Here is a 13,254-nt window from a genome sequence, read left to right as displayed (position 1 = left end):
TTTGAGCTTTATTATCTTAGCGCTCAGGCGCATTACGCTTATCATTTGATGCGCCCCACGCCGTTTATGCCCCAAATTGCTGCTGAACATTGGGTTGCCCACCCGCTCCCACTGGAGGGGATGGTTTTGGGCAAGGTGTCAGATGTGGAAACGCCTCGCACGACGGTGACGTGCACGGTGGATGCTTGGAAACGGGTGGCTCAATTGCTGGGCGTTTCCTTCCTTTATTCGCCGGCCTTGCCTCTGTCTTATCATCCTGATTTGTCTCTGTTGTTGGAAACGGGGTTTCAACGAATGTGTAGGCGTCTCGGAATCCTCACGTGGGGTGACCTGTTTCATGAAGGTGCCTTCCGTACGCAGGCTCATTTCTTCGGAGCGGCTGCTTGCTCCCCTTTGGAGCTGTTCTACTTTATCCGCTTGCGGCAAGGCATGCGTGCTCTGCTACCAGATTTCCCTTCGGAGCCTGGGGTTACCCTCCCCCTCCACGTGCTGTTGGTATCAGATGGGCGACACCTGGTGTCGAAATTATACGGGGCTATTCGCAGACAGCGTTCGGTCCCGGCCAATCGGGTGCGCGAGCAGTGGGTTGCTGAGTTGGGAGCCCCTATTACCGACGAGCAATGGAAGTACTGCTGTGGGCTCACGGCCAATGTTTCCTCTAGTTGTCGCCTTAAAATTATCCACTATAAGTTTGTTCAGAGGTACTATTATACCCCGGCGAGGAAACTTCGGTTTCATTTAGCGGAGGATGACAGGTGTGCTAGGTGTCGTGCGGAAGGCGCTGACTTCCAGCACTTGGCTTGGAGTTGTACGGGGGTGCTGGAATATTGGACTCAGGTTCATGAGGCCCTGCAGATTATGGCGGAGGATGGGGTGGCATTTGACCCCTTAGTGATGTTGCTGGGCTACTCTAAGGACGTGCCTGCCTCTCACCGCAGATTTGTTGACGTGGCCCTGCTGCTGGCTAAGCGTAGGGATGCTTGTTGCTGGGGTCGTGGCAGGGTACCGCGCTTCCAGGATTGGGTGACTGACCTCATATACTGTCAGGATCAATACAATATCTACTCTGACTTGATGCCTGTCAGATGCAGACCGAAGGACTTTTGGAGTCCGCTCCAGGTGTACCTCCTAACCAGGGCTGTGCAGGACTCTGATTCTGAACTCGGGGACCGTGTAGGGGTTGGTTGACGGCAACATGGTGGGCTGGGATTTTATATTCCACCTGCTGATCCTCCTGTATCGGGGGAGAGGCTGGGCTGTCTCCTCTACATACGAGCTTCCCTGGGCTGTAGTTCCCCTTATGACAAGTGGGTGGCTAGGAATTGAGATCGTATCCCTGTAAGGTCCCTTTATTTGCTGTGTCCCTTCTATCTGAGTCTCCTTTGTCTTATTTGCTATGCGCTAACAGAGTGTGTCCATACTGTATTGTCTTATTAGCTTGCCTGCACATGCTGGATCATTGCTCTCTTATTTGCACTGTACATTTTGACGTGGCTCCATGTATTGACTGATATGCTGCCCTGCACTTGCTTCTATCTCATTTTTCGGGTCTGACGTACCATTGTAATGGCCATATGTGACTGTATGTATTGTGTATGCACTTCCCACTTCCCTTGTCCCTGCTTGTCTCCAAATAAAGGTTTAAAAAAAAAAAAAAAAGGTTTACATTTGTGATTCACTTTTATGGTTTTCTTTTTTATTGTTATGCAATGGTGTCAGTTAACTTATGCAAATACAGTTCAATACAATTCAGTACTGAAAACAATGCACAAAAACAGAGCATAATCGCTACCAAACCACTGTGACCATCCAACTAACAGTCCGGCAATAGCATAAAAAATGCATCTGACTCCAGGAAACATTTTTTTAAAGTCATCCTGAAAAAAAAACAAGTCTGTACACAGTTCCTTTCATAGCTGTCCAACATTAGCACAAAATGTCATGTAATGCTTGTTATAGAGATTGTACTCAATCCAGTATTCAGTGCTGACTAACATAAAATAAAACGATAATATTAAATATATTGCTATGACTTACTATTCAACTGGTTGTCATTAATGACCTTTAATATACATCTGTCAAAAGAATATGCAGGAACCAACAATTTCTATCCGTAAAACTCAAAACTTCTTTGAGAATATCCACAATGAAATAAGTACAGTTTTTGGTACAAGCCCAGGTGGCTGTATGTGAAAATGTTGAGCACAAAATTATTGGTGCATAAAAAACACCATAAACAGTACATCCACTACCAAATTATGTTATAGTACATTTTCGTTCCTTAACACCATATCTACATACCTTGAAGATACAGATCTCATCAAGGTACATATATGCAGAATAAGTACAGTAAAAATAAACTTACCTAAAAATAGCTTGATAATACTTTGAGATTAGTTATTTTGGCCACAAAATCTTTCACGATTTCAAACTCAACTACGAAGCTTGGGGGAAAAAGCTCATCATGTACGTATCATGGCTGCATAAAATTGGGCTCAGTATTAGCTTTCTGTACTATTGAAGTCCACATCTCTTTTAAAAAAGTCACTCTTTTAATGACTAAAACATTCGAAATCCATGTATGTTTTCTACTAACTAAATTATTTGTTCCATAAGCTTACGGTATGTTATGACCAACTAAATGATTTGTTTACATTTAAGATTTTGAAATCAATATCCTCAAATTCAATCAGAATCCCATTCCTGAACAGAATAAAACATGTATACTGCAATCAAATGCATAGTAGTCAATTTAATGAAGAATCAAAAATCCCTATAGGTGGAGTATGCCAATATTGTACAATCATTTTGGACTCTTTTTAAATGAACAAATCCCTCCGTTGGACTTTCAGGTAGTCCATTACTTCCGTCAATTTACAAGGGGAACAGGTTTTAACCAAAATTGATATTTTCATGCTACTCTCCCTTTTCTAGTCAGAGGAAAAAGTCTGTGGCATTAAAGAAAGCCCTGTACATACACCATTAAAGAATGTGTGGTTTGAGTTCTGTTCCATGCTAAAAATACATTTTATCTCTTCTTTAGACTATGCATATACTACGAAGCACAGTTAAGGAGGGGAAAGTGTTGCAAGATTTGAGTGCATTCCTTACCTACTGCTCCCTCTGCTGCAGACCGACGCAGCGCTCATATTCAGACCCCAGAGTAGTACGCCACAAGAAAGGGCTGATCTGGCAGATTCATGCTTTAAGTGCAATCTTCACCCACAAAGATATGCAGATCTTTCACAAAATTCAGGTCGCAGATAGCTTTTAGTTTGCTGAGCAGGCACCTACCAGCAGCAAAGGTTTAGTAAATCAGCTCCTCTGAGAGCAAAGTAATACACTTGTAGGTGTGTAATAACATAGTTTAAAATATTTTTTTGTATGGCCCACAGGAGCAATACCCATCAACCACGTTGGGATTGGAGTCAATAATGTTATACAAAAATATAATATCCCAACTGGTATTAATTCAAGACAATTTTCAACAGATATGTCAAAAACATTATCAGGAAGGACGAAGGAGGCTCGTTTGTAGTTATAGATGTGCTCCTGGCATCATATTTATCCAAAACAATGGTATGGCAAATTATAGTTGTAGCAGCACTGTAAACAAACAAATTGGTAGAAATCTAATTGTACTTGGTGCTAAAGAAGGGCAAGTGATGTGCACGGTGGCAATGCAAGTGACAATGTGAACAGCAGAAAGGCGGCGCAAGGTGACTGGTGTAGAAATATGTACAGTGACTTAAGGCAACAATATGGTTCCAGCTGAATTGTGGTACATTTGAATTTGTCGAGGGCTGGCAATAGTCTTAGAAGAACCACATTGCATGCTTGCGCCTTAAATTGCACTGCATGGTCGATGGCGATTCGATCCTCCTAATTCGGGATCTTCATCAGGACTGGATTGGTTAGTGAACAGTGCTGATAGTGTATCAATCAATTAATCAATCAAGCATTTATAGAGCGCACTACTCACCCGGAGGGTACCAAGGCGCGTGTGGGGGGGTGGGGTACCGCTACTGCTCGAACAGCCAGGTCTTGAGCTTCTTCCTGAAGGAGAGGTGGTCTTGGGTCAGGCGAAGGTCGGTCGGGAGGGTGTTCCAGGTCTTGGCGGCCAGGTAGGAGAAGGACCTTCCTCCTGTTCTCGCTCTTCGGATGCGGGGGACGGCGGCGAGGGCGTGGTTGGTCGATCGGAGGTGGCGTTTGGGAGCGTAGAAGTTGAGGCGGTTGTTGAGGTAGCTCGGGCCTTGGTCGTGTAGGGCTTTGTGTGCGTGGGTGAGGAGACGGAAGGTGATTCTCTTGTTGACGGGGAGCCAGTGCAGGTCTCTCAGATATCCGGAGATGTGGCTGCATCGGGGGATGTTGAGGATGAGTCTGGCTGAGGCGCTCTGGATCCGCTGGAGTCTCTTCTGGAGCTTGGCGGTGGTTCCGGCGTAGAGGGCGTTGCCGTAGTCCAGTCGGCTGGTGACGAGGGCCTGGGCGACCGTCTTCCTGGTCTCGGTGGGGATCCACCGGAAGATCTTCCGTAGCATGCGCAGGATGTTGAAACAGGACGCGGAGACGGCGTTGACTTGTCTGGTCATGGAGAGGGAGGAGTCCAGGATGAAGCCCAGGTTGCGTGCGTGGTCTGTCGGTTTGGGTGCGGTGCCCAGGGCGGGGGGCCACCAGGAGTCGTCCCAGGCGGAGGGCGAGGAACCCAGGATGAGGACTTCCGTCTTGTCTGAGTTCAGTTTCAGGCGGCTGGTCGTCATCCACTCGGCTACATCTTTCATCCCTTCGTGGAGGTTGGTTCTGGCGGCGGCGGGGTCGTTGGTCAGGGAGAGGATCAGCTGGGTGTCGTCGGCATAGGAGATGATGTTGAGGTTGTGTTGGCGTGCGATGGCCGCAAGGGGGCTCATGTAGACGTTGAAGAGGGTGGGGCTGAGCGAGGAGCCCTGAGGAACGCCACAGATGACTTCCGTGGCTGCAGATCTGAACGGTGGTAGGCGGACTCTCTGTGTCCTTCCAGCGAGGAAGGAGATGATCCACTCCAGTGCCTTCTCCTGGATTCCGATGTTGCTGAGGCGCTGCACTAGGGTGCGGTGGCAGACAGTGTCGAACGCCGCGGAGAGGTCTAGGAGGATGAGGGCCGCTGTTTCACCGTTGTCCAGCAGGGCTCGGATGTCATCGGTGGCAGCTATGAGGGCGGTCTCGGTGCTGTGGTTGGCTCGGAAGCCAGACTGTGAGGGGTCGAGGGATCCATTAGTCTCGAGGAAGGCGGCAGCTGCTTGTTGACGGTCTTCTCGATGACTTTGGCTGGAAACTGGAGGAGCGAGATGGGGCGGTAATTCTTGAGTTCGGTGGGGTCCGCTGTTGGTTTCTTTAGTAGAGCGCTGAGTTCGGCGTGCTTCCAGCTCTCAGGGAAGGTGGCATGGCATGGCATGGTATGACAGGGTGGAGAGTCCTTGATGGGTACAGATCGATAAGGGGAGTTCAGATTGGTGGATGGGCATTCATCGGGCATGTCCAGCATGCAGGGATTGAACTTCGAGGCTGGGGGCCCATGGGGTAGGGGACCGTTAGTCCGGTCCTGTTCGTCTCGGCGGGAAATGGATTTGTGTCCCATCGGGCAGGGTAGGGGCGGCGATCCAGCTGTGATCGGTGCGGGTGGGAATAAATCTCACGTGGTGACAGGTACGGAGTGAAACCTGGATTCACTCCATACCTGTCACCACGCAAGATTTATTCCCCTCTGGGAGTCGATTCTGGCACTTTACTAATAAATAAATGAATAAATAAATGAATGAATAACAAAGACTTGTAAATTGGGAATGTATCAAAATGCTACACCTTCACCAGTGAGGCGTAACAGCGAGAAATATCTTTATTTCTCCTTTTTATCTAATCTCTCCATGTGTGCTACATTCTGCAGCACAGATAGGAAGAGGAAAATACTGTGTTATGGATGGTTTTCATGCAGGAAGGTGTTTCTTCTTGCACAAAAACAATCCTCTCTGTAACACATGCACCCTTGCACCATGGTGCAAGGGTGCATATATTGGCAGTGGGCAGCAAACAGTGCGCCAGTGCTAGGAGACAACAGGAATGTGCCATATCTTTATAAACATAGCACATTTCTGATGTATCCCTTTCACACAATGCAGCACAGCAAGTTGCATTGTGTTCTATATAAAATTATTAAATATGTTCACAAGTATTTACTGCAGAAAGAGTCTGGTAGATCTTAAGATGGTATAGCAGCAAGGTTCTATAGAACATCAGAGGGCTGGTACAGAAGGGAGCTGTTAAAACAGCAGGAGACAGGTAACGCATCATGAATCAGAGTGACAGCTTTGAAACAAACATTTGCAATACAACTGATCTCGAATTTATGAGAGTTTAAGCTACTGGCATTGTAAATGATTATAGCTAAATTCTCGCAAATGTGAGACCTATTGCATTGCAAATATGTGTTGTTTACAACTGCCCTATGCGCCCTTTCATGTTAATAGAGGCCACACCCCTTTCTTTAGACGAGCAGTGTCTAAAGAAAGGCCTGCGGCTGCTCTTCAAGTGAAAGCATGGTATGGGGCGCTTTTACCAAAATAGGCAGTTGTTTGACAAATTGGTAAAAGCGCCCTATTGAAGAACTGGGATAACCCACTTACTGGGTCTCGGCAGCGGGGGAATCGCCCAAGTCTTCCATACCTTCCATACTTAGTCAAAGGAGACACAGGAGCCTTCATCTGCAGGAGGAACCCAGATTTATTTCAATAGCCTGGGCTATGGAACAGAGTCCCAAGCTAGTCAGAGACAAGACAGAGGAGGCTGCTGCTTCACTCTGCAGCTTACAAGCCTTTTATACATTTTCATTTAAGTCTTTTGGCTGTTCATTGTTCAATCAGGGCAGTGTTTGTAGTTGATAACCAGATCCAGACGACGTTTGTTGATGGTGACCTGGTCAAGGCTTGGTACACAAATCATTGTTCACTCGGCTTTATCAGAGTCCAGTCTTTCAGGTCTTTGTTTACTCACTCTGATCAAAGCCGACCTTTCAGGTTATTGTTTAATCAACCTGACCAAGGCCCAGCCCAGTAGAACGTTGTCCAGATAACCTGATCAGGGTGTCAAGGATGTTTACCAGGCTGGGAGCAGGAGATGGAAAATGAATCATTTATACAAGGGTGTGAGTGTCTCATGGCTTTCTTTTGAACTGTAAAGAACAGGGGGGTTGGGTGTGCGACAGTTCCTGGGCATAAATGCAGTCTGCAAGATGGTGTCTGTTGTGTCAGTTTAGATTTTCCTCAGGCGTCAGCAGAAATGAGCAGGAGGGTCATATGGAAGTGTTTGACACGAGATGCCAATGAAAAAACAATGGAGTCCCGGTACACATGATGCCGATCAGAAAAACACTTTTCCTCACCATGCAGCAGTTTTATTTTAATAGAGGTCGCTGACATTTATTTAGACACAGCTGGTCTTAATAAAGAGGTGTGGCCTCTATTAATGTGAACGTTATTAGCCTGAAACCGGACTCGGGATGCTTGTTTCCGGTCCAAGGAAGACATGGCTTGGCAGTTCGGGCTGGACTGTTCCCATGAGACACAGGGTCAAGGCTGATTTGAATATAGCTGTGTCTGAACTGGGGTGGCAAAGTGAGCTAAAAATGTATGATGGATTCAAGCCATATCTTTGACTGGGGGTGAAGGTCTGAAAAGTTTGAACACTCCGTTAATCATCTCCTTGTGTTTGCCTTGTTCATCCTAAGTTGGCAGGGTATGTCCAGACGTGGGTCCTTTGCTCACTTTGCCACTGGATTCAAGCTAGCCTGGCTGATGAGGGTTGTTAGCTCGAAACTGGTCTCAGTATGCTTGTTTCTGGTCGAGGGAAGACATGGCTTGGTAGTTTGGGCTGGATTGTTCCCCTAAGGCTCAGGGTCAAGACTGATTTGCATATAGCTGTGTCTGAACTAAGCATGGGCGAATTTTGAGAATCTCGCGTTCGCGAATTTTGCGGATTTGCGAACTCGCAATCCGCAAAATCCGCGAATTCTCGCGAATTTGCGGATTTTTTTTTGTGTTTGCGCGGGTTTCTGCCAGTTCGCAAGGGTTTTATACACTTTCGCAAATTGCGAACTTACCTGTCGGGTCGCAAGTTTCGCGAACTTGTTGTTTCTACGTGTCCAGCCTGTTTGGGACACTCTTCTTCATCACTGCCACTCTCTGTCACCACTGCCACTCTCTGACTACTCATGCCACCCTCTGGCCCACCCATGCCACCCTCTGTTTCATCACAGCACCCTCTGGTTGTCCAGTCAGTGTACATTATTGTGGCAACGCAAGCACACCTTCCCTGCCTCAAGTGACCTGAACTAATTTGGGGCTGATTAATGTGTCACAGAATATTTTTTTAGCTGGCACCTGCTTCCTTAGTGCTTCCTGATTAGTGATCTTTTGCACTTGCTAAGTGCTTTCATTGTTGCAAAATTAGTTACAACACCTGCCCTGCCCCAACTGACAATAATGAATTAGGGGCTGATTAATGGATTTGAACTTCCAGCCTGGCTCCTGCTTGTCTCCCTTAGCTGTAATTCAGGACCTTTGTGGCATATGTGTAACTATTCTGAGGTTCAGAGCAGGGTCACATAATAGTTGCAACTGGCAACTGAACTCTGGAGGGGCCCCTCAGGAAGCACTACAGGAAATGGCTACTAATGATGAGCCTGAACTTTTGAACCTGGTAAGTAGTTTCAGTTTAGCTAAGATCGTATTTCTGCAATTTTGCACTTATTCGCAGGGCGCGAAGTTGTACTGGGAAGCCGCGAACTCACGCGAACAGTGCGAGCAGTGCGAGCAAAATCCGCTGCTCGCGGATTTGCGGATTTTGCGGGAGATTCGCGAATCTCGCGGATTGCGAATTTACCGAAAATCCGCAAAATCCGCGAGCGAAACGGATTTTCCACCCATGCTTAGTCTGAACTGGGGTGGCAGAGTGAGCTAAGAATGATGATGGATTCAACCCAGATGGTGTGCAGTCTAAATAACGAGTACATTTTATCGATTGGACATAATATCGAATGAGGAATATCGAGATGGCAGTAATATCGAGGTAAGTAATATCGAGGTAAGTTTTATCGATTTTTAAAGTTAAAAAAAATATTGAAGGTAGAAATATCGAGTAGTTAATATCGAGTGTGTAAAATATCTATGTTATTTGTTAGTAAAAAATATCGAAACTTGAAATATAAAGTGTTAGAATATCAAATGCAAAAATATAGAGTGTTAGAATATCAAATGTAAATATATAGAGTGTAAGAATATCGAAATTTAGAATATTGATATTTGGAATATACATTGTTAAATATGTTTGTTAATTTTTTTAAATAAATTTATTTTTTTAATATAATTTCTAATAAATAAATAAAATATTTTATTAATTTGAAAAACATGTATAATACAATTTAGGAGTGGGATGTGGGTTTTTTGGGGAATAGGGTGGGGAGTGTTTTAATAATGTGAATTTGTAATTAATGTTTTTTTTAATTTAACATTTTTAAAAATTTTAAAACAATATTTTAAAAAATGTGTGATAAAAATTAGGAGTGGGATGTGGGTTTTTAAAAATTTAAATTTGAAAATTAATTTTAAAAATGTATAAAAAAAATGTAGGAGCGGGAAGTGGGTTTTTAAGGAAATAGGGAGGAGAGTTTTTAAAAAATTTGAATTTGAAATTTTTATTAATTGTATAAATATTTCAATTTAAAAATAAAATAAAAGAGAATTATAGGAGTTGTCTCTGTAGTTTGTTTTTTTTAGAAAATGGGTGGTTAGTGTGTTATAATATGTAGATTACAATTAAAAAAAATTAAATTAAATGAAAAAATTAATTGTACAAAAATGTGGGTTTTAGTGTTATAATTAAGTTTTCAGGTTTTTATGTTGTCTTTTTTTTACATTTGAAATTAAATTTGTTAAAATAAAATTTAAAAATTATACTTTTTTTTTAAATTGTGGAATTATTAATTTTTATCAATAATTTAAATATATTTTAGTAAAAATGTTTAAAAACGATTTAAAATAATTAAATATTAAATTAATTTTTGTAATTTAGTTTTTTTTGGTAAATAGTGTATTTTTCAATAGTAATTTCAAATTAATTTGTAAATATGAAAAATATTAAATTAAGAATTACAAATTAATATTTATTTTTAATTGGTTGTTTGGATTATTTTTAATATGTTAAAAAATAATTTGGTGTAAGATGAATGTTTTATTTAAGTATGTTTTTTGTATGTGTTTATTATTTTAACTGGTTTTGAGTATATAAGTAGTGGAGCTGGGAATAGTAAATTATTTGGGTTGACTGTCCAGCACTTTCCCTGAGTTTATACTTGGTGGAGTGGGAATAGTAAATTATTTGGGTTGACTGTCCAGCACCTTTCTTGAGTTTATACTTGATGGAGTGGGAATAGTAAATTATATGGGTTTGTGTCCAGCACCTTCCCTAAATTTATACTTGGTGGAGTGGGAATAGTAAATTATATTGGTTGAGTGTCCAGTACCTTCTCTGAGTTTATACTTGGTGGAGTGGGAATAGTAAATTATGTGGTGTGAATGTTTAGCACCTTGGTAGAATATATAGTTGGTGGAGTGGGAATAGTCAATTATAAAGTTTGAATGTGTAGTATTTTGTGGGAGTATGTATAATGATATTTACAGTGTTTAAATAAATGTTGTACAGTAAAATTATTATAAATATTTTAAAATATAATTATAATTGTTAGTAAGTAAAATTAAATTAATCAGACTCACAGCATGGTTTAAATATTTTATTATTTTCAAAAGAGGGTAATAACATAAGAAAATCTTTTTATTGACATTTTTGAATGTTTTATATACATTTTTATTTTGGTGATATATAGTTAAATAACATATTTACATTTTAGTCACAGCTGTACATTTGTGCCCAAAAAATTGTTTTGCAAAGACATTTTTTTACAATTATTTTTAAGTAAAGTAATATATTTTTCAGGGTGCATTTGTTTGTTCATTTCACAGTTTTTAATGTAAAAATAAAGATTTATTTTACAAGTCATATTCAACAATTATTTTGATAATTTTTTAATACTGTGGTAGTATTTTTAACATTTTCTGAAGTAAACATATTTATATACATTAAAAAAAAGATAGGTGTTGTTGACATTAATATACAATTTACAATTGTTATTAATATATAAAATATTAATAATAATTTTTACAGAGGTAAAGTATTTTTACACAGATAATGTTTTTAGGTAAATTATTTCTTTATACAAACAGTAAATATTAGTAACATTTAGTACAGTATTTTATATTCATACAGTAACCGCGACCGACCGGGACCAGGGGCCATATCCCCTACAGGCTCCAGTACATCCAGGGCAGTTACCATCCGCTACAATCGCAGCGAATTACTAGCCCTGAACAAACCTATCATAACGACAAACCCATTTCATGTCGCTCATGTCAATGGACCAGCTTAGGTCAACTCTCAACGGATCTCCACACAATCCCTACTAGCCACCAGCATGAACTAAAATGTCTATACTTTAACGCCAGATCCCTACCTAAGCATGCCTTAGACATATGGGACATTTTACCCTCAAAAACCCCAGATCTGGTTTTTATCACCGAAACGTGGCTATCCGACGCCAGTGCTCCCGACCTAGCCAACGTCCTCCCCCCCAACTACAAAATAATCGCACAAAATAGACAAAGCAAGAAAAAAGGAGGTGGAGTCGCCGTGATTTTCAGGGACCACCTAACTTGTCTCACGGATACAATCAACGCATATCCCGAACATGAGCTACTATCATTTAAAATTCTCGCTGACAATTTCGTTATGCTAGCAGGCGCAGTTGTCTACAACCCACCAGGACAACAAATCAACCTCAGCGCCAAACTCCTGAATCAAGTACTCCCTTTGTGCTTAAAGCACAAAAACTACATGATCATTGGGGACTTTAATGTCCACTACGAAAATCCCAATGCCCCTGGAGCTACACAGCTCAAATACGACATGGAAATCCTCCAACTTAAACAGCTGGTCGATGGCCCTACTCACATAGCAGGGCACACCCTGGATCTCCTCTTCACGAACATCGGGTCGACCACCCTCAAGGAAATCCTCCCCCTGACATGGTCCGACCATTTCATGCTCTCATTTTCACTCAAACTTCTCGGCAAACCCGTAAAGACCAGACCCACCCCCCTCACCTCCAACAGAGCCTGGAGACTAATCAACGACTCCAACTTCCAAAATCACTTTCACGAAATAGACATCTCCCTACCAGACATTGCATCTATTGGTGACAACGTCATCCGGCTAGAAACCGGAATTCGCCAAACATTGGACAAAATAGCACCCTTACGAGAAGTCAGGAAAAAAACAACTACTAACGAAAAATGGTACACCCCCACCCTTAAGAGCCTTAAAAGGGAATGCCAAAAAACAGAACACCAATGGAGACAAACGAAAGACTCTGTAACCAGAGCCATCTATACCGCCAAAAGGAAACAATACATCCTTGCCATTCGAGAGGCAAAAAAAGCATTTCTTACGCAACGAATTCACGAAAACCACAACTCCGCAAAAGAGTTGTTCAAAATCGTGAAAGAGCTCAGCAACCCATCTAGCACTTCGCAAACCCTCACCCCCTCAACAGAAGCATGCGAACGGATTAGCACTTTTTTCTCCGAAAAAATCAACAAAATGTATTCCACCTTCACCCCCTCCCATCCCACCACCCCTCGTGACAACCCTGATGTATGTCCATCTATATCCGACAACGACAACGATCACCTAGACGTAAGCAACTCCCCACGTCTAACCAATTTCCAACCACTCTCCGAAGAAGAGGTGTTAACAATTCTCAGAGCAATAAAATCTGGCTCTCCTGCAGACCCCTGCCCGCACTTTGTGTTCTCTGAAATTGCACCGACTCTCTGCCCCCTCATAACCAAACTTTTCAACCAGTCCCTCGCCTCCGCGTCCTTTCCAGACTGCTGGAAACATGCATCTGTAACCCCCCTCCTGAAGAAAGCTGGTTCCGATATCCTCAACCCCGAGAACTAAAGACCAATCTCACAGCTCCCCTACCTCTCCAAGGCACTGGAGAAAATGGTCAACCTACAACTGTCCAAATACCTGGAGGACAACTCGCTTCTGGACCCCACCCAAACCGGATTCAGATCCAACAACAGCACCGAGGCTACGCTGCTGGCAGTGTCG

Source organism: Lissotriton vulgaris, chromosome 2_1 (assembly GCF_964263255.1).
Source record: "Lissotriton vulgaris chromosome 2_1, aLisVul1.2, whole genome shotgun sequence".
NCBI lineage: Eukaryota > Metazoa > Chordata > Amphibia > Caudata > Salamandridae > Lissotriton > Lissotriton vulgaris.
The sequence above is the reverse complement of the archived record's forward strand: the minus strand, read 5'-3'. Positions refer to the sequence as shown.